The sequence below is a fragment of the Phyllobates terribilis genome, unplaced genomic scaffold (assembly GCF_046119375.1).
Source record: "Phyllobates terribilis strain yellow unplaced genomic scaffold, ASM4611937v1 Scaffold_1__5_contigs__length_1240528914, whole genome shotgun sequence".
Taxonomy (NCBI): domain Eukaryota; kingdom Metazoa; phylum Chordata; class Amphibia; order Anura; family Dendrobatidae; genus Phyllobates; species Phyllobates terribilis.
The window spans coordinates 534,724,242-534,746,397 of NW_027362761.1; the positions used below are offsets into that span (position 1 = coordinate 534,724,242).

The following is a 22,156-nucleotide window of genomic DNA, read 5'->3' on the forward strand; positions in this document are numbered from 1 at the left end:
GAGGGGCGCTCGTCGGCCCGGCGGGCTCCAACTCATACTTACCTGGCAGGGGAGATACCATGATCACTAAGGTGGTTCTCCCAGGGTGAGGCTCATCCATTGCACTCCGGGTGTGCTGACCCCTGCGATTTCCCCAAATGCGGGAAACTCGACTGCATAATTTGTGGTAGTGGGGGACTGCGTTCGCGCTTTCCCCTGATTTCCTCCGGTCAATGACAGAACAGTGCTTTGGGAATGATGAGAAGCTCGGAGAGGTGGACGTGGCCTTTGGCTCCCCCTTGTGGGCCTACGCCGCCACCTTCTCCCTGCCCTGGCTAAGAAGGGACGAGTTGCTTGCTTCTTTGTTGGCTTGGGGCCTTTTGCCTTTGCTTTGTGCTTTGTTTGTTGGACTTGGCGCCCCCTGCCTGCTGCTGGGGATTGATCTGCTCGTTTGCATCTCATTCACTTGGTGACGACATGGCTCCCTCTGCTCTTCTGCAGGTGTCGGGACTAGCGCCCCAACATGCTGGATTTGCAGCGAACCAAAGGCATGCTTTGGAGCACACGAGGCAACGCCGTGTTCCAGGGAGAGCGCGAGCGGCCGAAAGCCTCCTCCTGCGCAGGCACGCTCAAGGGTGGCCACTTGCAGCGTCCCCATCTCGCGGCCGGAGCTGGAGTTGTGAGTGGCCCGCCGGTGCACAGCTGTCTGCCGTTCGGTCGGTCGACCCGAAGCAGCTGCTGGGCCTGCCCTTGAGCCTCCTCCACCGTGCGTCCTCCTGGCCGCAGCTGAGTGAGTCACGACAGGGTGCCAGCAGAGGGTGGCAGCTGCAGAGCTCTAGCTGCCTGCCTGTTCCCGGCCGCAGCGACGTAGTGCTTGGGAGCAGCCGCCCCTATATGCAAATGATCAGGCTGCTGCTGCTGTGCATCTTGGACGGTTTTCCGCTTGAGCTCGGCCTGCCCTCTGGGGGACAGACGGGGCGTCAGCTGCGCCTTGAGCGCCCGGCGTCACCCACTCGGGGAGCGTCCGTGCAGGCGCCGCCGGGCCACACCACCCCTTACTTTTGGTGCACGAGACTCCGCGATGCTGGGGGGCTGCGCCAGAGGGGCGCTCGTCGGCCCGGCGGGCTCCAACTCATACTTACCTGGCAGGGGAGATACCATGATCACTAAGGTGGTTCTCCCAGGGTGAGGCTCATCCATTGCACTCCGGGTGTGCTGACCCCTGCGATTTCCCCAAATGCGGGAAACTCGACTGCATAATTTGTGGTAGTGGGGGACTGCGTTCGCGCTTTCCCCTGATTTCCTCCGGTCAATGACAGAACAGTGCTTTGGGAATGATGAGAAGCTCGGAGAGGTGGACGTGGCCTTTGGCTCCCCCTTGTGGGCCTACGCCGCCACCTTCTCCCTGCCCTGGCTAAGAAGGGACGAGTTGCTTGCTTCTTTGTTGGCTTGGGGCCTTTTGCCTTTGCTTTGTGCTTTGTTTGTTGGACTTGGCGCCCCCTGCCTGCTGCTGGGGATTGATCTGCTCGTTTGCATCTCATTCACTTGGTGACGACATGGCTCCCTCTGCTCTTCTGCAGGTGTCGGGACTAGCGCCCCAACATGCTGGATTTGCAGCGAACCAAAGGCATGCTTTGGAGCACACGAGGCAACGCCGTGTTCCAGGGAGAGCGCGAGCGGCCGAAAGCCTCCTCCTGCGCAGGCACGCTCAAGGGTGGCCACTTGCAGCGTCCCCATCTCGCGGCCGGAGCTGGAGTTGTGAGTGGCCCGCCGGTGCACAGCTGTCTGCCGTTCGGTCGGTCGACCCGAAGCAGCTGCTGGGCCTGCCCTTGAGCCTCCTCCACCGTGCGTCCTCCTGGCCGCAGCTGAGTGAGTCACGACAGGGTGCCAGCAGAGGGTGGCAGCTGCAGAGCTCTAGCTGCCTGCCTGTTCCCGGCCGCAGCGACGTAGTGCTTGGGAGCAGCCGCCCCTATATGCAAATGATCAGGCTGCTGCTGCTGTGCATCTTGGACGGTTTTCCGCTTGAGCTCGGCCTGCCCTCTGGGGGACAGACGGGGCGTCAGCTGCGCCTTGAGCGCCCGGCGTCACCCACTCGGGGAGCGTCCGTGCAGGCGCCGCCGGGCCACACCACCCCTTACTTTTGGTGCACGAGACTCCGCGATGCTGGGGGGCTGCGCCAGAGGGGCGCTCGTCGGCCCGGCGGGCTCCAACTCATACTTACCTGGCAGGGGAGATACCATGATCACTAAGGTGGTTCTCCCAGGGTGAGGCTCATCCATTGCACTCCGGGTGTGCTGACCCCTGCGATTTCCCCAAATGCGGGAAACTCAACTGCATAATTTGTGGTAGTGGGGGACTGCGTTCGCGCTTTCCCCTGATTTCCTCCGGTCAATGACAGAACAGTGCTTTGGGAATGATGAGAAGCTCGGAGAGGTGGACGTGGCCTTTGGCTCCCCCTTGTGGGCCTACGCCGCCACCTTCTCCCTGCCCTGGCTAAGAAGGGACGAGTTGCTTGCTTCTTTGTTGGCTTGGGGCCTTTTGCCTTTGCTTTGTGCTTTGTTTGTTGGACTTGGCGCCCCCTGCCTGCTGCTGGGGATTGATCTGCTCGTTTGCATCTCATTCACTTGGTGACGACATGGCTCCCTCTGCTCTTCTGCAGGTGTCGGGACTAGCGCCCCAACATGCTGGATTTGCAGCGAACCAAAGGCATGCTTTGGAGCACACGAGGCAACGCCGTGTTCCAGGGAGAGCGCGAGCGGCCGAAAGCCTCCTCCTGCGCAGGCACGCTCAAGGGTGGCCACTTGCAGCGTCCCCATCTCGCGGCCGGAGCTGGAGTTGTGAGTGGCCCGCCGGTGCACAGCTGTCTGCCGTTCGGTCGGTCGACCCGAAGCAGCTGCTGGGCCTGCCCTTGAGCCTCCTCCACCGTGCGTCCTCCTGGCCGCAGCTGAGTGAGTCACGACAGGGTGCCAGCAGAGGGTGGCAGCTGCAGAGCTCTAGCTGCCTGCCTGTTCCCGGCCGCAGCGACGTAGTGCTTGGGAGCAGCCGCCCCTATATGCAAATGATCAGGCTGCTGCTGCTGTGCATCTTGGACGGTTTTCCGCTTGAGCTCGGCCTGCCCTCTGGGGGACAGACGGGGCGTCAGCTGCGCCTTGAGCGCCCGGCGTCACCCACTCGGGGAGCGTCCGTGCAGGCGCCGCCGGGCCACACCACCCCTTACTTTTGGTGCACGAGACTCCGCGATGCTGGGGGGCTGCGCCAGAGGGGCGCTCGTCGGCCCGGCGGGCTCCAACTCATACTTACCTGGCAGGGGAGATACCATGATCACTAAGGTGGTTCTCCCAGGGTGAGGCTCATCCATTGCACTCCGGGTGTGCTGACCCCTGCGATTTCCCCAAATGCGGGAAACTCGACTGCATAATTTGTGGTAGTGGGGGACTGCGTTCGTGCTTTCCCCTGATTTCCTCCGGTCAATGACAGAACAGTGCTTTGGGAATGATGAGAAGCTCGGAGAGGTGGACGTGGCCTTTGGCTCCCCCTTGTGGGCCTACGCCGCCACCTTCTCCCTGCCCTGGCTAAGAAGGGACGAGTTGCTTGCTTCTTTGTTGGCTTGGGGCCTTTTGCCTTTGCTTTGTGCTTTGTTTGTTGGACTTGGCGCCCCCTGCCTGCTGCTGGGGATTGATCTGCTCGTTTGCATCTCATTCACTTGGTGACGACATGGCTCCCTCTGCTCTTCTGCAGGTGTCGGGACTAGCGCCCCAACATGCTGGATTTGCAGCGAACCAAAGGCATGCTTTGGAGCACACGAGGCAACGCCGTGTTCCAGGGAGAGCGCGAGCGGCCGAAAGCCTCCTCCTGCGCAGGCACGCTCAAGGGTGGCCACTTGCAGCGTCCCCATCTCGCGGCCGGAGCTGGAGTTGTGAGTGGCCCGCCGGTGCACAGCTGTCTGCCGTTCGGTCGGTCGACCCGAAGCAGCTGCTGGGCCTGCCCTTGAGCCTCCTCCACCGTGCGTCCTCCTGGCCGCAGCTGAGTGAGTCACGACAGGGTGCCAGCAGAGGGTGGCAGCTGCAGAGCTCTAGCTGCCTGCCTGTTCCCGGCCGCAGCGACGTAGTGCTTGGGAGCAGCCGCCCCTATATGCAAATGATCAGGCTGCTGCTGCTGTGCATCTTGGACGGTTTTCCGCTTGAGCTCGGCCTGCCCTCTGGGGGACAGACGGGGCGTCAGCTGCGCCTTGAGCGCCCGGCGTCACCCACTCGGGGAGCGTCCGTGCAGGCGCCGCCGGGCCGCACCACCCCTTACTTTTGGTGCACGAGACTCCGCGATGCTGGGGGGCTGCGCCAGAGGGGCGCTCGTCGGCCCGGCGGGCTCCAACTCATACTTACCTGGCAGGGGAGATACCATGATCACTAAGGTGGTTCTCCCAGGGTGAGGCTCATCCATTGCACTCCGGGTGTGCTGACCCCTGCGATTTCCCCAAATGCGGGAAACTCGACTGCATAATTTGTGGTAGTGGGGGACTGCGTTCGCGCTTTCCCCTGATTTCCTCCGGTCAATGACAGAACAGTGCTTTGGGAATGATGAGAAGCTCGGAGAGGTGGACGTGGCCTTTGGCTCCCCCTTGTGGGCCTACGCCGCCACCTTCTCCCTGCCCTGGCTAAGAAGGGACGAGTTGCTTGCTTCTTTGTTGGCTTGGGGCCTTTTGCCTTTGCTTTGTGCTTTGTTTGTTGGACTTGGCGCCCCCTGCCTGCTGCTGGGGATTGATCTGCTCGTTTGCATCTCATTCACTTGGTGACGACATGGCTCCCTCTGCTCTTCTGCAGGTGTCGGGACTAGCGCCCCAACATGCTGGATTTGCAGCGAACCAAAGGCATGCTTTGGAGCACACGAGGCAACGCCGTGTTCCAGGGAGAGCGCGAGCGGCCGAAAGCCTCCTCCTGCGCAGGCACGCTCAAGGGTGGCCACTTGCAGCGTCCCCATCTCGCGGCCGGAGCTGGAGTTGTGAGTGGCCCGCCGGTGCACAGCTGTCTGCCGTTCGGTCGGTCGACCCGAAGCAGCTGCTGGGCCTGCCCTTGAGCCTCCTCCACCGTGCGTCCTCCTGGCCGCAGCTGAGTGAGTCACGACAGGGTGCCAGCAGAGGGTGGCAGCTGCAGAGCTCTAGCTGCCTGCCTGTTCCCGGCCGCAGCGACGTAGTGCTTGGGAGCAGCCGCCCCTATATGCAAATGATCAGGCTGCTGCTGCTGTGCATCTTGGACGGTTTTCCGCTTGAGCTCGGCCTGCCCTCTGGGGGACAGACGGGGCGTCAGCTGCGCCTTGAGCGCCCGGCGTCACCCACTCGGGGAGCGTCCGTGCAGGCGCCGCCGGGCCGCACCACCCCTTACTTTTGGTGCACGAGACTCCGCGATGCTGGGGGGCTGCGCCAGAGGGGCGCTCGTCGGCCCGGCGGGCTCCAACTCATACTTACCTGGCAGGGGAGATACCATGATCACTAAGGTGGTTCTCCCAGGGTGAGGCTCATCCATTGCACTCCGGGTGTGCTGACCCCTGCGATTTCCCCAAATGCGGGAAACTCGACTGCATAATTTGTGGTAGTGGGGGACTGCATTCGCGCTTTCCCCTGATTTCCTCCGGTCAATGACAGAACAGTGCTTTGGGAATGATGAGAAGCTCGGAGAGGTGGACGTGGCCTTTGGCTCCCCCTTGTGGGCCTACGCCGCCACCTTCTCCCTGCCCTGGCTAAGAAGGGACGAGTTGCTTGCTTCTTTGTTGGCTTGGGGCCTTTTGCCTTTGCTTTGTGCTTTGTTTGTTGGACTTGGCGCCCCCTGCCTGCTGCTGGGGATTGATCTGCTCGTTTGCATCTCATTCACTTGGTGACGACATGGCTCCCTCTGCTCTTCTGCAGGTGTCGGGACTAGCGCCCCAACATGCTGGATTTGCAGCGAACCAAAGGCATGCTTTGGAGCACACGAGGCAACGCCGTGTTCCAGGGAGAGCGCGAGCGGCCGAAAGCCTCCTCCTGCGCAGGCACGCTCAAGGGTGGCCACTTGCAGCGTCCCCATCTCGCGGCCGGAGCTGGAGTTGTGAGTGGCCCGCCGGTGCACAGCTGTCTGCCGTTCGGTCGGTCGACCCGAAGCAGCTGCTGGGCCTGCCCTTGAGCCTCCTCCACCGTGCGTCCTCCTGGCCGCAGCTGAGTGAGTCACGACAGGGTGCCAGCAGAGGGTGGCAGCTGCAGAGCTCTAGCTGCCTGCCTGTTCCCGGCCGCAGCGACGTAGTGCTTGGGAGCAGCCGCCCCTATATGCAAATGATCAGGCTGCTGCTGCTGTGCATCTTGGACGGTTTTCCGCTTGAGCTCGGCCTGCACTCTGGGGGACGGACGGGGCGTCAGCTGCGCCTTGAGCGCCCGGCGTCACCCACTCGGGGAGCGTCCGTGCAGGCGCCGCCGGGCCACACCACCCCTTACTTTTGGTGCACGAGACTCCGCGATGCTGGGGGGCTGCGCCAGAGGGGCGCTCGTCGGCCCGGCGGGCTCCAACTCATACTTACCTGGCAGGGGAGATACCATGATCACTAAGGTGGTTCTCCCAGGGTGAGGCTCATCCATTGCACTCCGGGTGTGCTGACTCCTGCGATTTCCCCAAATGCGGGAAACTCGACTGCATAATTTGTGGTAGTGGGGGACTGCGTTTGCGCTTTCCCCTGATTTCCTCCGGTCAATGACAGAACAGTGCTTTGGGAATGATGAGAAGCTCGGAGAGGTGGACGTGGCCTTTGGCTCCCCCTTGTGGGCCTACGCCGCCACCTTCTCCCTGCCCTGGCTAAGAAGGGACGAGTTGCTTGCTTCTTTGTTGGCTTGGGGCCTTTTGCCTTTGCTTTGTGCTTTGTTTGTTGGACTTGGCGCCCCCTGCCTGCTGCTGGGGATTGATCTGCTCGTTTGCATCTCATTCACTTGGTGACGACATGGCTCCCTCTGCTCTTCTGCAGGTGTCGGGACTAGCGCCCCAACATGCTGGATTTGCAGCGAACCAAAGGCATGCTTTGGAGCACACGAGGCAACGCCGTGTTCCAGGGAGAGCGCGAGCGGCCGAAAGCCTCCTCCTGCGCAGGCACGCTCAAGGGTGGCCACTTGCAGCGTCCCCATCTCGCGGCCGGAGCTGGAGTTGTGAGTGGCCCGCCGGTGCACAGCTGTCTGCCGTTCGGTCGGTCGACCCGAAGCAGCTGCTGGGCCTGCCCTTGAGCCTCCTCCACCGTGCGTCCTCCTGGCCGCAGCTGAGTGAGTCACGACAGGGTGCCAGCAGAGGGTGGCAGCTGCAGAGCTCTAGCTGCCTGCCTGTTCCCGGCCGCAGCGACGTAGTGCTTGGGAGCAGCCGCCCCTATATGCAAATGATCAGGCTGCTGCTGCTGTGCATCTTGGACGGTTTTCCGCTTGAGCTCGGCCTGCCCTCTGGGGGACAGACGGGGCGTCAGCTGCGCCTTGAGCGCCCGGCGTCACCCACTCGGGGAGCGTCCGTGCAGGCGCCGCCGGGCCGCACCACCCCTTACTTTTGGTGCACGAGACTCCGCGATGCTGGGGGGCTGCGCCAGAGGGGCGCTCGTCGGCCCGGCGGGCTCCAACTCATACTTACCTGGCAGGGGAGATACCATGATCACTAAGGTGGTTCTCCCAGGGTGAGGCTCATCCATTGCACTCCGGGTGTGCTGACCCCTGCGATTTCCCCAAATGCGGGAAACTTGACTGCATAATTTGTGGTAGTGGGGGACTGCATTCGCGCTTTCCCCTGATTTCCTCCGGTCAATGACAGAACAGTGCTTTGGGAATGATGAGAAGCTCGGAGAGGTGGACGTGGCCTTTGGCTCCCCCTTGTGGGCCTACGCCGCCACCTTCTCCCTGCCCTGGCTAAGAAGGGACGAGTTGCTTGCTTCTTTGTTGGCTTGGGGCCTTTTGCCTTTGCTTTGTGCTTTGTTTGTTGGACTTGGCGCCCCCTGCCTGCTGCTGGGGATTGATCTGCTCGTTTGCATCTCATTCACTTGGTGACGACATGGCTCCCTCTGCTCTTCTGCAGGTGTCGGGACTAGCGCCCCAACATGCTGGATTTGCAGCGAACCAAAGGCATGCTTTGGAGCACACGAGGCAACGCCGTGTTCCAGGGAGAGCGCGAGCGGCCGAAAGCCTCCTCCTGCGCAGGCACGCTCAAGGGTGGCCACTTGCAGCGTCCCCATCTCGCGGCCGGAGCTGGAGTTGTGAGTGGCCCGCCGGTGCACAGCTGTCTGCCGTTCGGTCGGTCGACCCGAAGCAGCTGCTGGGCCTGCCCTTGAGCCTCCTCCACCGTGCGTCCTCCTGGCCGCAGCTGAGTGAGTCACGACAGGGTGCCAGCAGAGGGTGGCAGCTGCAGAGCTCTAGCTGCCTGCCTGTTCCCGGCCGCAGCGACGTAGTGCTTGGGAGCAGCCGCCCCTATATGCAAATGATCAGGCTGCTGCTGCTGTGCATCTTGGACGGTTTTCCGCTTGAGCTCGGCCTGCCCTCTGGGGGACGGACGGGGCGTCAGCTGCGCCTTGAGCGCCCGGCGTCACCCACTCGGGGAGCGTCCGTGCAGGCGCCGCCGGGCCACACCACCCCTTACTTTTGGTGCACGAGACTCCGCGATGCTGGGGGGCTGCGCCAGAGGGGCGCTCGTCGGCCCGGCGGGCTCCAACTCATACTTACCTGGCAGGGGAGATACCATGATCACTAAGGTGGTTCTCCCAGGGTGAGGCTCATCCATTGCACTCCGGGTGTGCTGACCCCTGCGATTTCCCCAAATGCGGGAAACTCGACTGCATAATTTGTGGTAGTGGGGGACTGCGTTCGCGCTTTCCCCTGATTTCCTCCGGTCAATGACAGAACAGTGCTTTGGGAATGATGAGAAGCTCGGAGAGGTGGACGTGGCCTTTGGCTCCCCCTTGTGGGCCTACGCCGCCACCTTCTCCCTGCCCTGGCTAAGAAGGGACGAGTTGCTTGCTTCTTTGTTGGCTTGGGGCCTTTTGCCTTTGCTTTGTGCTTTGTTTGTTGGACTTGGCGCCCCCTGCCTGCTGCTGGGGATTGATCTGCTCGTTTGCATCTCATTCACTTGGTGACGACATGGCTCCCTCTGCTCTTCTGCAGGTGTCGGGACTAGCGCCCCAACATGCTGGATTTGCAGCGAACCAAAGGCATGCTTTGGAGCACACGAGGCAACGCCGTGTTCCAGGGAGAGCGCGAGCGGCCGAAAGCCTCCTCCTGCGCAGGCACGCTCAAGGGTGGCCACTTGCAGCGTCCCCATCTCGCGGCCGGAGCTGGAGTTGTGAGTGGCCCGCCGGTGCACAGCTGTCTGCCGTTCGGTCGGTCGACCCGAAGCAGCTGCTGGGCCTGCCCTTGAGCCTCCTCCACCGTGCGTCCTCCTGGCCGCAGCTGAGTGAGTCACGACAGGGTGCCAGCAGAGGGTGGCAGCTGCAGAGCTCTAGCTGCCTGCCTGTTCCCGGCCGCAGCGACGTAGTGCTTGGGAGCAGCCGCCCCTATATGCAAATGATCAGGCTGCTGCTGCTGTGCATCTTGGACGGTTTTCCGCTTGAGCTCGGCCTGCCCTCTGGGGGACAGACGGGGCGTCAGCTGCGCCTTGAGCGCCCGGCGTCACCCACTCGGGGAGCGTCCGTGCAGGCGCCGCCGGGCCACACCACCCCTTACTTTTGGTGCACGAGACTCCGCGATGCTGGGGGGCTGCGCCAGAGGGGCGCTCGTCGGCCCGGCGGGCTCCAACTCATACTTACCTGGCAGGGGAGATACCATGATCACTAAGGTGGTTCTCCCAGGGTGAGGCTCATCCATTGCACTCCGGGTGTGCTGACCCCTGCGATTTCCCCAAATGCGGGAAACTCGACTGCATAATTTGTGGTAGTGGGGGACTGCGTTCGCGCTTTCCCCTGATTTCCTCTGGTCAATGACAGAACAGTGCTTTGGGAATGATGAGAAGCTCGGAGAGGTGGACGTGGCCTTTGGCTCCCCCTTGTGGGCCTACGCCGCCACCTTCTCCCTGCCCTGGCTAAGAAGGGACGAGTTGCTTGCTTCTTTGTTGGCTTGGGGCCTTTTGCCTTTGCTTTGTGCTTTGTTTGTTGGACTTGGCGCCCCCTGCCTGCTGCTGGGGATTGATCTGCTCGTTTGCATCTCATTCACTTGGTGACGACATGGCTCCCTCTGCTCTTCTGCAGGTGTCGGGACTAGCGCCCCAACATGCTGGATTTGCAGCGAACCAAAGGCATGCTTTGGAGCACACGAGGCAACGCCGTGTTCCAGGGAGAGCGCGAGCGGCCGAAAGCCTCCTCCTGCGCAGGCACGCTCAAGGGTGGCCACTTGCAGCGTCCCCATCTCGCGGCCGGAGCTGGAGTTGTGAGTGGCCCGCCGGTGCACAGCTGTCTGCCGTTCGGTCGGTCGACCCGAAGCAGCTGCTGGGCCTGCCCTTGAGCCTCCTCCACCGTGCGTCCTCCTGGCCGCAGCTGAGTGAGTCACGACAGGGTGCCAGCAGAGGGTGGCAGCTGCAGAGCTCTAGCTGCCTGCCTGTTCCCGGCCGCAGCGACGTAGTGCTTGGGAGCAGCCGCCCCTATATGCAAATGATCAGGCTGCTGCTGCTGTGCATCTTGGACGGTTTTCCGCTTGAGCTCGGCCTGCCCTCTGGGGGACAGACGGGGCGTCAGCTACGCCTTGAGCGCCCGGCGTCACCCACTCGGGGAGCGTCCGTGCAGGCGCCGCCGGGCCGCACCACCCCTTACTTTTGGTGCACGAGACTCCGCGATGCTGGGGGGCTGCGCCAGAGGGGCGCTCGTCGGCCCGGCGGGCTCCAACTCATACTTACCTGGCAGGGGAGATACCATGATCACTAAGGTGGTTCTCCCAGGGTGAGGCTCATCCATTGCACTCCGGGTGTGCTGACCCCTGCGATTTCCCCAAATGCGGGAAACTCGACTGCATAATTTGTGGTAGTGGGGGACTGCGTTCGCGCTTTCCCCTGATTTCCTCCGGTCAATGACAGAACAGTGCTTTGGGAATGATGAGAAGCTCGGAGAGGTGGACGTGGCCTTTGGCTCCCCCTTGTGGGCCTACGCCGCCACCTTCTCCCTGCCCTGGCTAAGAAGGGACGAGTTGCTTGCTTCTTTGTTGGCTTGGGGCCTTTTGCCTTTGCTTTGTGCTTTGTTTGTTGGACTTGGCGCCCCCTGCCTGCTGCTGGGGATTGATCTGCTCGTTTGCATCTCATTCACTTGGTGACGACATGGCTCCCTCTGCTCTTCTGCAGGTGTCGGGACTAGCGCCCCAACATGCTGGATTTGCAGCGAACCAAAGGCATGCTTTGGAGCACACGAGGCAACGCCGTGTTCCAGGGAGAGCGCGAGCGGCCGAAAGCCTCCTCCTGCGCAGGCACGCTCAAGGGTGGCCACTTGCAGCGTCCCCATCTCGCGGCCGGAGCTGGAGTTGTGAGTGGCCTGCCGGTGCACAGCTGTCTGCCGTTCGGTCGGTCGACCCGAAGCAGCTGCTGGGCCTGCCCTTGAGCCTCCTCCACCGTGCGTCCTCCTGGCCGCAGCTGAGTGAGTCACGACAGGGTGCCAGCAGAGGGTGGCAGCTGCAGAGCTCTAGCTGCCTGCCTGTTCCCGGCCGCAGCGACGTAGTGCTTGGGAGCAGCCGCCCCTATATGCAAATGATCAGGCTGCTGCTGCTGTGCATCTTGGACGGTTTTCCGCTTGAGCTCGGCCTGCCCTCTGGGGGACAGACGGGGCGTCAGCTGCGCCTTGAGCGCCCGGCGTCACCCACTCGGGGAGCGTCCGTGCAGGCGCCGCCGGGCCACACCACCCCTTACTTTTGGTGCACGAGACTCCGCGATGCTGGGGGGCTGCGCCAGAGGGGCGCTCGTCGGCCCGGCGGGCTCCAACTCATACTTACCTGGCAGAGGAGATACCATGATCACTAAGGTGGTTCTCCCAGGGTGAGGCTCATCCATTACACTCCGGGTGTGCTGACCCCTGCGATTTCCCCAAATGCGGGAAACTCGACTGCATAATTTGTGGTAGTGGGGGACTGCGTTCGCGCTTTCCCCTGATTTCCTCCGGTCAATGACAGAACAGTGCTTTAGGAATGATGAGAAGCTCGGAGAGGTGGACGTGGCCTTTGGCTCCCCCTTGTGGGCCTACGCCGCCACCTTCTCCCTGCCCTGGCTAAGAAGGGACGAGTTGCTTGCTTTTTTGTTGGCTTGGGGCCTTTTGCCTTTGCTTTGTGCTTTGTTTGTTGGACTTGGCGCCCCCTGCCTGCTGCTGGGGATTGATCTGCTCGTTTGCATCTCATTCACTTGGTGACGACATGGCTCCCTCTGCTCTTCTGCAGGTGTCGGGACTAGCGCCCCAACATGCTGGATTTGCAGCGAACCAAAGGCATGCTTTGGAGCACACGAGGCAACGCCGTGTTCCAGGGAGAGCGCGAGCGGCCGAAAGCCTCCTCCTGCGCAGGCACGCTCAAGGGTGGCCACTTGCAGCGTCCCCATCTCGCGGCCGGAGCTGGAGTTGTGAGTGGCCCGCCGGTGCACAGCTGTCTGCCGTTCGGTCGGTCGACCCGAAGCAGCTGCTGGGCCTGCCCTTGAGCCTCCTCCACCGTGCGTCCTCCTGGCCGCAGCTGAGTGAGTCACGACAGGGTGCCAGCAGAGGGTGGCAGCTGCAGAGCTCTAGCTGCCTGCCTGTTCCCGGCCGCAGCGACGTAGTGCTTGGGAGCAGCCGCCCCTATATGCAAATGATCAGGCTGCTGCTGCTGTGCATCTTGGACGGTTTTCCGCTTGAGCTCGGCCTGCCCTCTGGGGGACGGACGGGGCGTCAGCTGCGCCTTGAGCGCCCGGCGTCACCCACTCGGGGAGCGTCCGTGCAGGCGCCGCCGGGCCACACCACCCCTTACTTTTGGTGCACGAGACTCCGCGATGCTGGGGGGCTGCGCCAGAGGGGCGTTCGTCGGCCCGGCGGGCTCCAACTCATACTTACCTGGCAGGGGAGATACCATGATCACTAAGGTGGTTCTCCCAGGGTGAGGCTCATCCATTGCACTCCGGGTGTGCTGACCCCTGCGATTTCCCCAAATGCGGGAAACTCGACTGCATAATTTGTGGTAGTGGGCGACTGCGTTCGCGCTTTCCCCTGATTTCCTCCGGTCAATGACAGAACAGTGCTTTGGGAATGATGAGAAGTTCGGAGAGGTGGACGTGGCCTTTGGCTCCCCCTTGTGGGCCTACGCCGCCACCTTCTCCCTGCCCTGGCTAAGAAGGGACGAGTTGCTTGCTTTTTTGTTGGCTTGGGGCCTTTTGCCTTTGCTTTGTGCTTTGTTTGTTGGACTTGGCGCCCCCTGCCTGCTGCTGGGGATTGATCTGCTCGTTTGCATCTCATTCACTTGGTGACGACATGGCTCCCTCTGCTCTTCTGCAGGTGTCGGGACTAGCGCCCCAACATGCTGGATTTGCAGCGAACCAAAGGCATGCTTTGGAGCACACGAGGCAACGCCGTGTTCCAGGGAGAGCGCGAGCGGCCGAAAGCCTCCTCCTGCGCAGGCACGCTCAAGGGTGGCCACTTGCAGCGTCCCCATCTCGCGGCCGGAGCTGGAGTTGTGAGTGGCCCGCCGGTGCACAGCTGTCTGCCGTTCGGTCGGTCGACCCGAAGCAGCTGCTGGGCCTGCCCTTGAGCCTCCTCCACCGTGCGTCCTCCTGGCCGCAGCTGAGTGAGTCACGACAGGGTGCCAGCAGAGGGTGGCAGCTGCAGAGCTCTAGCTGCCTGCCTGTTCCCGGCCGCAGCGACGTAGTGCTTGGGAGCAGCCGCCCCTATATGCAAATGATCAGGCTGCTGCTGCTGTGCATCTTGGACGGTTTTCCGCTTGAGCTCGGCCTGCCCTCTGGGGGACGGACGGGGCGTCAGCTGCGCCTTGAGCGCCCGGCGTCACCCACTCGGGGAGCGTCCGTGCAGGCGCCGCCGGGCCACACCACCCCTTACTTTTGGTGCACGAGACTCCGCGATGCTGGGGGGCTGCGCCAGAGGGGCGCTCGTCGGCCCGGCGGGCTCCAACTCATACTTACCTGGCAGGGGAGATACCATGATCACTAAGGTGGTTCTCCCAGGGTGAGGCTCATCCATTGCACTCCGGGTGTGCTGACCCCTGCGATTTCCCCAAATGCGGGAAACTCGACTGCATAATTTGTGGTAGTGGGGGACTGCGTTCGCGCTTTCCCCTGATTTCCTCCGGTCAATGACAGAACAGTGCTTTGGGAATGATGAGAAGCTCGGAGAGGTGGACGTGGCCTTTGGCTCCCCCTTGTGGGCCTACGCCGCCACCTTCTCCCTGCCCTGGCTAAGAAGGGACGAGTTGCTTGCTTCTTTGTTGGCTTGGGGCCTTTTGCCTTTGCTTTGTGCTTTGTTTGTTGGACTTGGCGCCCCCTGCCTGCTGCTGGGGATTGATCTGCTCGTTTGCATCTCATTCACTTGGTGACGACATGGCTCCCTCTGCTCTTCTGCAGGTGTCGGGACTAGCGCCCCAACATGCTGGATTTGCAGCGAACCAAAGGCATGCTTTGGAGCACACGAGGCAACGCCGTGTTCCAGGGAGAGCGCGAGCGGCCGAAAGCCTCCTCCTGCGCAGGCACGCTCAAGGGTGGCCACTTGCAGCGTCCCCATCTCGCGGCCGGAGCTGGAGTTGTGAGTGGCCCGCCGGTGCACAGCTGTCTGCCGTTCGGTCGGTCGACCCGAAGCAGCTGCTGGGCCTGCCCTTGAGCCTCCTCCACCGTGCGTCCTCCTGGCCGCAGCTGAGTGAGTCACGACAGGGTGCCAGCAGAGGGTGGCAGCTGCAGAGCTCTAGCTGCCTGCCTGTTCCCGGCCGCAGCGACGTAGTGCTTGGGAGCAGCCGCCCCTATATGCAAATGATCAGGCTGCTGCTGCTGTGCATCTTGGACGGTTTTCCGCTTGAGCTCGGCCTGCCCTCTGGAGGACAGACGGGGCGTCAGCTGCGCCTTGAGCGCCCGGCGTCACCCACTCGGGGAGCGTCCGTGCAGGCGCCGCCGGGCCACACCACCCCTTACTTTTGGTGCACGAGACTCCGCGATGCTGGGGGGCTGCGCCAGAGGGGCGCTCGTCGGCCCGGCGGGCTCCAACTCATACTTACCTGGCAGGGGAGATACCATGATCACTAAGGTGGTTCTCCCAGGGTGAGGCTCATCCATTGCACTCCGGGTGTGCTGACCCCTGCGATTTCCCCAAATGCGGGAAACTCGACTGCATAATTTGTGGTAGTGGGGGACTGCATTCGCGCTTTCCCCTGATTTCCTCCGGTCAATGACAGAACAGTGCTTTGGGAATGATGAGAAGCTCGGAGAGGTGGACGTGGCCTTTGGCTCCCCCTTGTGGGCCTACGCCGCCACCTTCTCCCTGCCCTGGCTAAGAAGGGACGAGTTGTTTGCTTCTTTGTTGGCTTGGGGCCTTTTGCCTTTGCTTTGTGCTTTGTTTGTTGGACTTGGCGCCCCCTGCCTGCTGCTGGGGATTGATCTGCTCGTTTGCATCTCATTCACTTGGTGACGACATGGCTCCCTCTGCTCTTCTGCAGGTGTCGGGACTAGCGCCCCAACATGCTGGATTTGCAGCGAACCAAAGGCATGCTTTGGAGCACACGAGGCAACGCCGTGTTCCAGGGAGAGCGCGAGCGGCCGAAAGCCTCCTCCTGCGCAGGCACGCTCAAGGGTGGCCACTTGCAGCGTCCCCATCTCGCGGCCGGAGCTGGAGTTGTGAGTGGCCCGCCGGTGCACAGCTGTCTGCCGTTCGGTCGGTCGACCCGAAGCAGCTGCTGGGCCTGCCCTTGAGCCTCCTCCACCGTGCGTCCTCCTGGCCGCAGCTGAGTGAGTCACGACAGGGTGCCAGCAGAGGGTGGCAGCTGCAGAGCTCTAGCTGCCTGCCTGTTCCCGGCCGCAGCGACGTAGTGCTTGGGAGCAGCCGCCCCTATATGCAAATGATCAGGCTGCTGCTGCTGTGCATCTTGGACGGTTTTCCGCTTGAGCTCGGCCTGCCCTCTGGAGGACAGACGGGGCGTCAGCTGCGCCTTGAGCGCCCGGCGTCACCCACTCGGGGAGCGTCCGTGCAGGCGCCGCCGGGCCACACCACCCCTTACTTTTGGTGCACGAGACTCCGCGATGCTGGGGGGCTGCGCCAGAGGGGCGCTCGTCGGCCCGGCGGGCTCCAACTCATACTTACCTGGCAGGGGAGATACCATGATCACTAAGGTGGTTCTCCCAGGGTGAGGCTCATCCATTGCACTCCGGGTGTGCTGACCCCTGCGATTTCCCCAAATGCGGGAAACTCGACTGCATAATTTGTGGTAGTGGGGGACTGCATTCGCGCTTTCCCCTGATTTCCTCCGGTCAATGACAGAACAGTGCTTTGGGAATGATGAGAAGCTCGGAGAGGTGGACGTGGCCTTTGGCTCCCCCTTGTGGGCCTACGCCGCCACCTTCTCCCTGCCCTGGCTAAGAAGGGACGAGTTGTTTGCTTCTTTGTTGGCTTGGGGCCTTTTGCCTTTGCTTTGTGCTTTGTTTGTTGGACTTGGCGCCCCCTGCCTGCTGCTGGGGATTGATCTGCTCGTTTGCATCTCATTCACTTGGTGACGACATGGCTCCCTCTGCTCTTCTGCAGGTGTCGGGACTAGCGCCCCAACATGCTGGATTTGCAGCGAACCAAAGGCATGCTTTGGAGCACACGAGGCAACGCCGTGTTCCAGGGAGAGCGCGAGCGGCCGAAAGCCTCCTCCTGCGCAGGCACGCTCAAGGGTGGCCACTTGCAGCGTCCCCATCTCGCGGCCGGAGCTGGAGTTGTGAGTGGCCCGCCGGTGCACAGCTGTCTGCCGTTCGGTCGGTCGACCCGAAGCAGCTGCTGGGCCTGCCCTTGAGCCTCCTCCACCGTGCGTCCTCCTGGCCGCAGCTGAGTGAGTCACGACAGGGTGCCAGCAGAGGGTGGCAGCTGCAGAGCTCTAGCTGCCTGCCTGTTCCCGGCCGCAGCGACGTAGTGCTTGGGAGCAGCCGCCCCTATATGCAAATGATCAGGCTGCTGCTGCTGTGCATCTTGGACGGTTTTCCGCTTGAGCTCGGCCTGCCCTCTGGGGGACAGACGGGGCGTCAGCTGCGCCTTGAGCGCCCGGCGTCACCCACTCGGGGAGCGTCCGTGCAGGCGCCGCCGGGCCACACCATCCCTTACTTTTGGTGCACGAGACTCCGCGATGCTGGGGGGCTGCGCCAGAGGGGCGCTCGTCGGCCCGGCGGGCTCCAACTCATACTTACCTGGCAGGGGAGATACCATGATCACTAAGGTGGTTCTCCCAGGGTGAGGCTCATCCATTGCACTCCGGGTGTGCTGACCCCTGCGATTTCCCCAAATGCGGGAAACTCGACTGCATAATTTGTGGTAGTGGGGGACTGCGTTCGCGCTGAACCCCTGATTTCCTCCGGTCAATGACAGAACAGTGCTTTAGGAATGATGAGAAGCTCGAAGAGGTGGACGTGGCCTTTGGCTCCCCCTTGTGGGCCTACGCCGCCACCTTCTCCCTGCCCTGGCTAAGAAGGGACGAGTTGCTTGCTTTTTTGTTGGCTTGGGGCCTTTTGCCTTTGCTTTGTGCTTTGTTTGTTGGACTTGGCGCCCCCTGCCTGCTGCTGGGGATTGATCTGCTCGTTTGCATCTCATTCACTTGGTGACGACATGGCTCCCTCTGCTCTTCTGCAGGTGTCGGGACTAGCGCCCCAACATGCTGGATTTGCAGCGAACCAAAGGCATGCTTTGGAGCACACGAGGCAACGCTGTGTTCCAGGGAGAGCGCGAGCGGCCGAAAGCCTCCTCCTGCGCAGGCACGCTCAAGGGTGGCCACTTGCAGCGTCCCCATCTCGCGGCCGGAGCTGGAGTTGTGAGTGGCCCGCCTGTGCACAGCTGTCTGCCGTTCGGTCGGTCGACCCGAAGCAGCTGCTGGGCCTGCCCTTGAGCCTCCTCCACCGTGCGTCCTCCTGGCCGCAGCTGAGTGAGTCACGACAGGGTGCCAGCAGAGGGTGGCAGCTGCAGAGCTCTAGCTGCCTGCCTGTTCCCGGCCGCAGCGACGTAGTGCTTGGGAGCAGCCGCCCCTATATGCAAATGATCAGGCTGCTGCTGCTGTGCATCTTGGACGGTTTTCCGCTTGAGCTCGGCCTGCCCTCTGGGGGACGGACGGGGCGTCAGCTGCGCCTTGAGCGCCCGGCGTCACCCACTCGGGGAGCGTCCGTGCAGGCGCCGCCGGGCCACACCACCCCTTACTTTTGGTGCACGAGACTCCGCGATGCTGGGGGGCTGCGCCAGAGGGGCGCTCGTCGGCCCGGCGGGCTCCAACTCATACTTACCTGGCAGGGGAGATACCATGATCACTAAGGTGGTTCTCCCAGGGTGAGGCTCATCCATTGCATTCCGGGTGTGCTGACCCCTGCGATTTCCCCAAATGCGGGAAACTCGACTGCATAATTTGTGGTAGTGGGCGACTGTGTTCGCGCTTTCCCATGATTTCCTCCGGTCAATGACAGAACAGTGCTTTGGGAATGATGAGAAGCTCGGAGAGGTGGACGTGGCCTTTGGCTCCCCCTTGTGGGCCTACGCCGCCACCTTCTCCCTGCCCTGGCTAAGAAGGGATGAGTTGCTTGCTTCTTTGTTGGCTTGGGGCCTTTTGCCTTTGCTTTGTGCTTTGTTTGTTGGACTTGGCGCCCCCTGCCTGCTGCTGGGGATTGATCTGCTCGTTTGCATCTCATTCACTTGGTGACGACATGGCTCCCTCTGCTCTTCTGCAGGTGTCGGGACTAGCGCCCCAACATGCTGGATTTGCAGCGAACCAAAGGCATGCTTTGGAGCACACGAGGCAACGCCGTGTTCAGGGAGAGCGCGAGCGGCCGAAAGCCTCCTCCTGCGCAGGCACGCTCAAGGGTGGCCACTTGCAGCGTCCCCATCTCGCGGCCGGAGCTGGAGTTGTGAGTGGCCCGCCGGTGCACAGCTGTCTGCCGTTCGGTCGGTCGACCCGAAGCAGCTGCTGGGCCTGCCCTTGAGCCTCCTCCACCGTGCGTCCTCCTGGCCGCAGCTGAGTGAGTCACGACAGGGTGCCAGCAGAGGGTGGCAGCTGCAGAGCTCTAGCTGCCTGCCTGTTCCCGGCCGCAGCGACGTAGTGCTTGGGAGCAGCCGCCCCTATATGCAAATGATCAGGCTGCTGCTGCTGTGCATCTTGGACGGTTTTCCGCTTGAGCTCGGCCTGCCCTCTGGGGGACAGACGGGGCATCAGCTGCGCCTTGAGCGCCCGGCGTCACCGACTCGGGGAGCGTCCGTGCAGGCGCCGCCGGGCCACACCACCCCTTACTTTTGGTGCACGAGACTCCGCGATGCTGGGGGGCTGCGCCAGAGGGGCGCTCGTCGGCCCTGCGGGCTCCAACTCATACTTACCTGGCAGGGGAGATACCATGATCACTAAGGTGGTTCTCCCAGGGTGAGGCTCATCCATTGCACTCCGGGTGTGCTGACCCCTGCGATTTCCCCAAATGCGGGAAACTCGACTGCATAATTTGTGGTAGTGGGGGACTGCGTTCGCGCTTTCCCCTGATTTCCTCCGGTCAATGACAGAACAGTGCTTTGGGAATGATGAGAAGCTCGGAGAGGTGGACGTGGCCTTTGGCTCCCCCTTGTGGGCCTACGCCGCCACCTTCTCCCTGCCCTGGCTAAGAAGGGACGAGTTGCTTGCTTCTTTGTTGGCTTGGGGCCTTTTGCCTTTGCTTTGTGCTTTGTTTGTTGGACTTGGCGCCCCCTGCCTGCTGCTGGGGATTGATCTGCTCGTTTGCATCTCATTCACTTGGTGACGACATGGCTCCCTCTGCTCTTCTGCAGGTGTCGGGACTAGCGCCCCAACATGCTGGATTTGCAGCGAACCAAAGGCATGCTTTGGAGCACACGAGGCAACGCCGTGTTCCAGGGAGAGCGCGAGCGGCCGAAAGCCTCCTCCTGCGCAGGCACGCTCAAGGGTGGCCACTTGCAGCGTCCCCATCTCGCGGCCGGAGCTGGAGTTGTGAGTGGCCCGCCGGTGCACAGCTGTCTGCCGTTCGGTCGGTCGACCCGAAGCAGCTGCTGGGCCTGCCCTTGAGCCTCCTCCACCGTGCGTCCTCCTGGCCGCAGCTGAGTGAGTCACGACAGGGTGCCAGCAGAGGGTGGCAGCTGCAGAGCTCTAGCTGCCTGCCTGTTCCCGGCCGCAGCGACGTAGTGCTTGGGAGCAGCCGCCCCTATATGCAAATGATCAGGCTGCTGCTGCTGTGCATCTTGGACGGTTTTCCGCTTGAGCTCGGCCTGCCCTCTGGGGGACAGACGGGGCGTCAGCTGCGCCTTGAGCGCCCGGCGTCACCCACTCGGGGAGCGTCCGTGCAGGCGCCGCCGGGCCACACCACCCCTTACTTTTGGTGCACGAGACTCCGCGATGCTGGGGGGCTGCGCCAGAGGGGCGCTCGTCGGCCCGGCGGGCTCCAACTCATACTTACCTGGCAGGGGAGATACCATGATCACTAAGGTGGTTCTCCCAGGGTGAGGCTCATCCATTGCACTCCGGGTGTGCTGACCCCTGCGATTTCCCCAAATGCGGGAAACTCGACTGCATAATTTGTGGTAGTGGGGGACTGCGTTCGCGCTTTCCCCTGATTTCCTCCGGTCAATGACAGAACAGTGCTTTAGGAATGATGAGAAGCTCGGAGAGGTGGACGTGGCCTTTGGCTCCCCCTTGTGGGCCTACGCCGCCACCTTCTCCCTGCCCTGGCTAAGAAGGGACGAGTTGCTTGCTTTTTTGTTGGCTTGGGGCCTTTTGCCTTTGCTTTGTGCTTTGTTTGTTGGACTTGGCGCCCCCTGCCTGCTGCTGGGGATTGATCTGCTCGTTTGCATCTCATTCACTTGGTGACGACATGGCTCCCTCTGCTCTTCTGCAGGTGTCGGGACTAGCGCCCCAACATGCTGGATTTGCAGCGAACCAAAGGCATGCTTTGGAGCACACGAGGCAACGCCGTGTTCCAGGGAGAGCGCGAGCGGCCGAAAGCCTCCTCCTGCGCAGGCACGCTCAAGGGTGGCCACTTGCAGCGTCCCCATCTCGCGGCCGGAGCTGGAGTTGTGAGTGGCCCGCCGGTGCACAGCTGTCTGCCGTTCGGTCGGTCGACCCGAAGCAGCTGCTGGGCCTGCCCTTGAGCCTCCTCCACCGTGCGTCCTCCTGGCCGCAGCTGAGTGAGTCACGACAGGGTGCCAGCAGAGGGTGGCAGCTGCAGAGCTCTAGCTGCCTGCCTGTTCCCGGCCGCAGCGACGTAGTGCTTGGGAGCAGCCGCCCCTATATGCAAATGATCAGGCTGCTGCTGCTGTGCATCTTGGACGGTTTTCCGCTTGAGCTCGGCCTGCCCTCTGGGGGACGGACGGGGCGTCAGCTGCGCCTTGAGGGCCCGGCGTCACCCACTCGGGGAGCGTCCGTGCAGGCGCCGCCGGGCCACACCACCCCTTACTTTTGGTGCACGAGACTCCGCGATGCTGGGGGGCTGCGCCAGAGGGGCGCTCGTCGGCCCGGCGGGCTCCAACTCATACTTACCTGGCAGGGGAGATACCATGATCACTAAGGTGGTTCTCCCAGGGTGAGGCTCATCCATTGCACTCCGGGTGTGCTGACCCCTGCGATTTCCCCAAATGCGGGAAACTCGACTGCATAATTTGTGGTAGTGGGCGACTGCGTTCGCGCTTTCCCCTGATTTCCTCCGGTCAATGACAGAACAGTGCTTTGGGAATGATGAGAAGCTCGGAGAGGTGGACGTGGCCTTTGGCTCCCCCTTGTGGGCCTACGCCGCCACATTCTCCCTGCCCTGGCTAAGAAGGGACGAGTTGCTTGCTTTTTTGTTGGCTTGGGGCCTTTTGCCTTTGCTTTGTGCTTTGTTTGTTGGACTTGGCGCCCCCTGCCTGCTGCTGGGGATTGATCTGCTCGTTTGCATCTCATTCACTTGGTGACGACATGGCTCCCTCTGCTCTTCTGCAGGTGTCGGGACTAGCGCCCCAACATGCTGGATTTGCAGCGAACCAAAGGCATGCTTTGGAGCACACGAGGCAACGCCGTGTTCCAGGGAGAGCGCGA

At 62.4% G+C, this 22,156-nt stretch overlaps 21 non-coding genes across 21 annotated transcripts; all 21 read left to right on the forward strand.

Annotated features, from left to right (window-relative positions):
- The first annotated feature begins 34 nt into the window (after positions 1-34).
- On the forward strand, positions 35-198 carry LOC141174043 (U1 spliceosomal RNA). Its single transcript, XR_012252758.1, has one exon. It is a non-coding gene; the product is annotated as a U1 spliceosomal RNA (small nuclear RNA).
- Positions 199-1,113: 915 nt separating this feature from the next.
- LOC141174047 (U1 spliceosomal RNA) lies at positions 1,114-1,277 on the forward strand. The gene has a single exon (XR_012252759.1). It is a non-coding gene; the product is annotated as a U1 spliceosomal RNA (small nuclear RNA).
- A 915-nt stretch (positions 1,278-2,192) lies between these two features.
- Positions 2,193-2,356, forward strand: LOC141174344 (U1 spliceosomal RNA). Its single transcript, XR_012252853.1, has one exon. It is a non-coding gene; the product is annotated as a U1 spliceosomal RNA (small nuclear RNA).
- Positions 2,357-3,271: 915 nt separating this feature from the next.
- On the forward strand, positions 3,272-3,435 carry LOC141174275 (U1 spliceosomal RNA). The gene has a single exon (XR_012252836.1). It is a non-coding gene; the product is annotated as a U1 spliceosomal RNA (small nuclear RNA).
- Positions 3,436-4,350: 915 nt separating this feature from the next.
- On the forward strand, positions 4,351-4,514 carry LOC141174054 (U1 spliceosomal RNA). The gene has a single exon (XR_012252761.1). It is a non-coding gene; the product is annotated as a U1 spliceosomal RNA (small nuclear RNA).
- A 915-nt stretch (positions 4,515-5,429) lies between these two features.
- On the forward strand, positions 5,430-5,593 carry LOC141174360 (U1 spliceosomal RNA). The gene has a single exon (XR_012252857.1). It is a non-coding gene; the product is annotated as a U1 spliceosomal RNA (small nuclear RNA).
- Positions 5,594-6,508: 915 nt separating this feature from the next.
- Positions 6,509-6,672, forward strand: LOC141174313 (U1 spliceosomal RNA). Its single transcript, XR_012252845.1, has one exon. It is a non-coding gene; the product is annotated as a U1 spliceosomal RNA (small nuclear RNA).
- Positions 6,673-7,587: 915 nt separating this feature from the next.
- LOC141174521 (U1 spliceosomal RNA) lies at positions 7,588-7,751 on the forward strand. The gene has a single exon (XR_012252901.1). It is a non-coding gene; the product is annotated as a U1 spliceosomal RNA (small nuclear RNA).
- A 915-nt stretch (positions 7,752-8,666) lies between these two features.
- LOC141174058 (U1 spliceosomal RNA) lies at positions 8,667-8,830 on the forward strand. The gene has a single exon (XR_012252762.1). It is a non-coding gene; the product is annotated as a U1 spliceosomal RNA (small nuclear RNA).
- Positions 8,831-9,745: 915 nt separating this feature from the next.
- On the forward strand, positions 9,746-9,909 carry LOC141174061 (U1 spliceosomal RNA). Its single transcript, XR_012252763.1, has one exon. It is a non-coding gene; the product is annotated as a U1 spliceosomal RNA (small nuclear RNA).
- Positions 9,910-10,824: 915 nt separating this feature from the next.
- Positions 10,825-10,988, forward strand: LOC141174066 (U1 spliceosomal RNA). The gene has a single exon (XR_012252764.1). It is a non-coding gene; the product is annotated as a U1 spliceosomal RNA (small nuclear RNA).
- Positions 10,989-11,903: 915 nt separating this feature from the next.
- LOC141174435 (U1 spliceosomal RNA) lies at positions 11,904-12,067 on the forward strand. The gene has a single exon (XR_012252880.1). It is a non-coding gene; the product is annotated as a U1 spliceosomal RNA (small nuclear RNA).
- A 915-nt stretch (positions 12,068-12,982) lies between these two features.
- LOC141174456 (U1 spliceosomal RNA) lies at positions 12,983-13,146 on the forward strand. Its single transcript, XR_012252886.1, has one exon. It is a non-coding gene; the product is annotated as a U1 spliceosomal RNA (small nuclear RNA).
- A 915-nt stretch (positions 13,147-14,061) lies between these two features.
- On the forward strand, positions 14,062-14,225 carry LOC141174069 (U1 spliceosomal RNA). Its single transcript, XR_012252766.1, has one exon. It is a non-coding gene; the product is annotated as a U1 spliceosomal RNA (small nuclear RNA).
- Positions 14,226-15,140: 915 nt separating this feature from the next.
- LOC141174368 (U1 spliceosomal RNA) lies at positions 15,141-15,304 on the forward strand. The gene has a single exon (XR_012252859.1). It is a non-coding gene; the product is annotated as a U1 spliceosomal RNA (small nuclear RNA).
- Positions 15,305-16,219: 915 nt separating this feature from the next.
- On the forward strand, positions 16,220-16,383 carry LOC141174374 (U1 spliceosomal RNA). Its single transcript, XR_012252861.1, has one exon. It is a non-coding gene; the product is annotated as a U1 spliceosomal RNA (small nuclear RNA).
- A 915-nt stretch (positions 16,384-17,298) lies between these two features.
- Positions 17,299-17,463, forward strand: LOC141174516 (U1 spliceosomal RNA). Its single transcript, XR_012252900.1, has one exon. It is a non-coding gene; the product is annotated as a U1 spliceosomal RNA (small nuclear RNA).
- A 915-nt stretch (positions 17,464-18,378) lies between these two features.
- Positions 18,379-18,542, forward strand: LOC141174569 (U1 spliceosomal RNA). The gene has a single exon (XR_012252912.1). It is a non-coding gene; the product is annotated as a U1 spliceosomal RNA (small nuclear RNA).
- Positions 18,543-19,456: 914 nt separating this feature from the next.
- LOC141174074 (U1 spliceosomal RNA) lies at positions 19,457-19,620 on the forward strand. Its single transcript, XR_012252767.1, has one exon. It is a non-coding gene; the product is annotated as a U1 spliceosomal RNA (small nuclear RNA).
- Positions 19,621-20,535: 915 nt separating this feature from the next.
- Positions 20,536-20,699, forward strand: LOC141174077 (U1 spliceosomal RNA). Its single transcript, XR_012252769.1, has one exon. It is a non-coding gene; the product is annotated as a U1 spliceosomal RNA (small nuclear RNA).
- Positions 20,700-21,614: 915 nt separating this feature from the next.
- LOC141174463 (U1 spliceosomal RNA) lies at positions 21,615-21,778 on the forward strand. Its single transcript, XR_012252887.1, has one exon. It is a non-coding gene; the product is annotated as a U1 spliceosomal RNA (small nuclear RNA).
- The last annotated feature ends 378 nt before the right edge of the window (positions 21,779-22,156 follow it).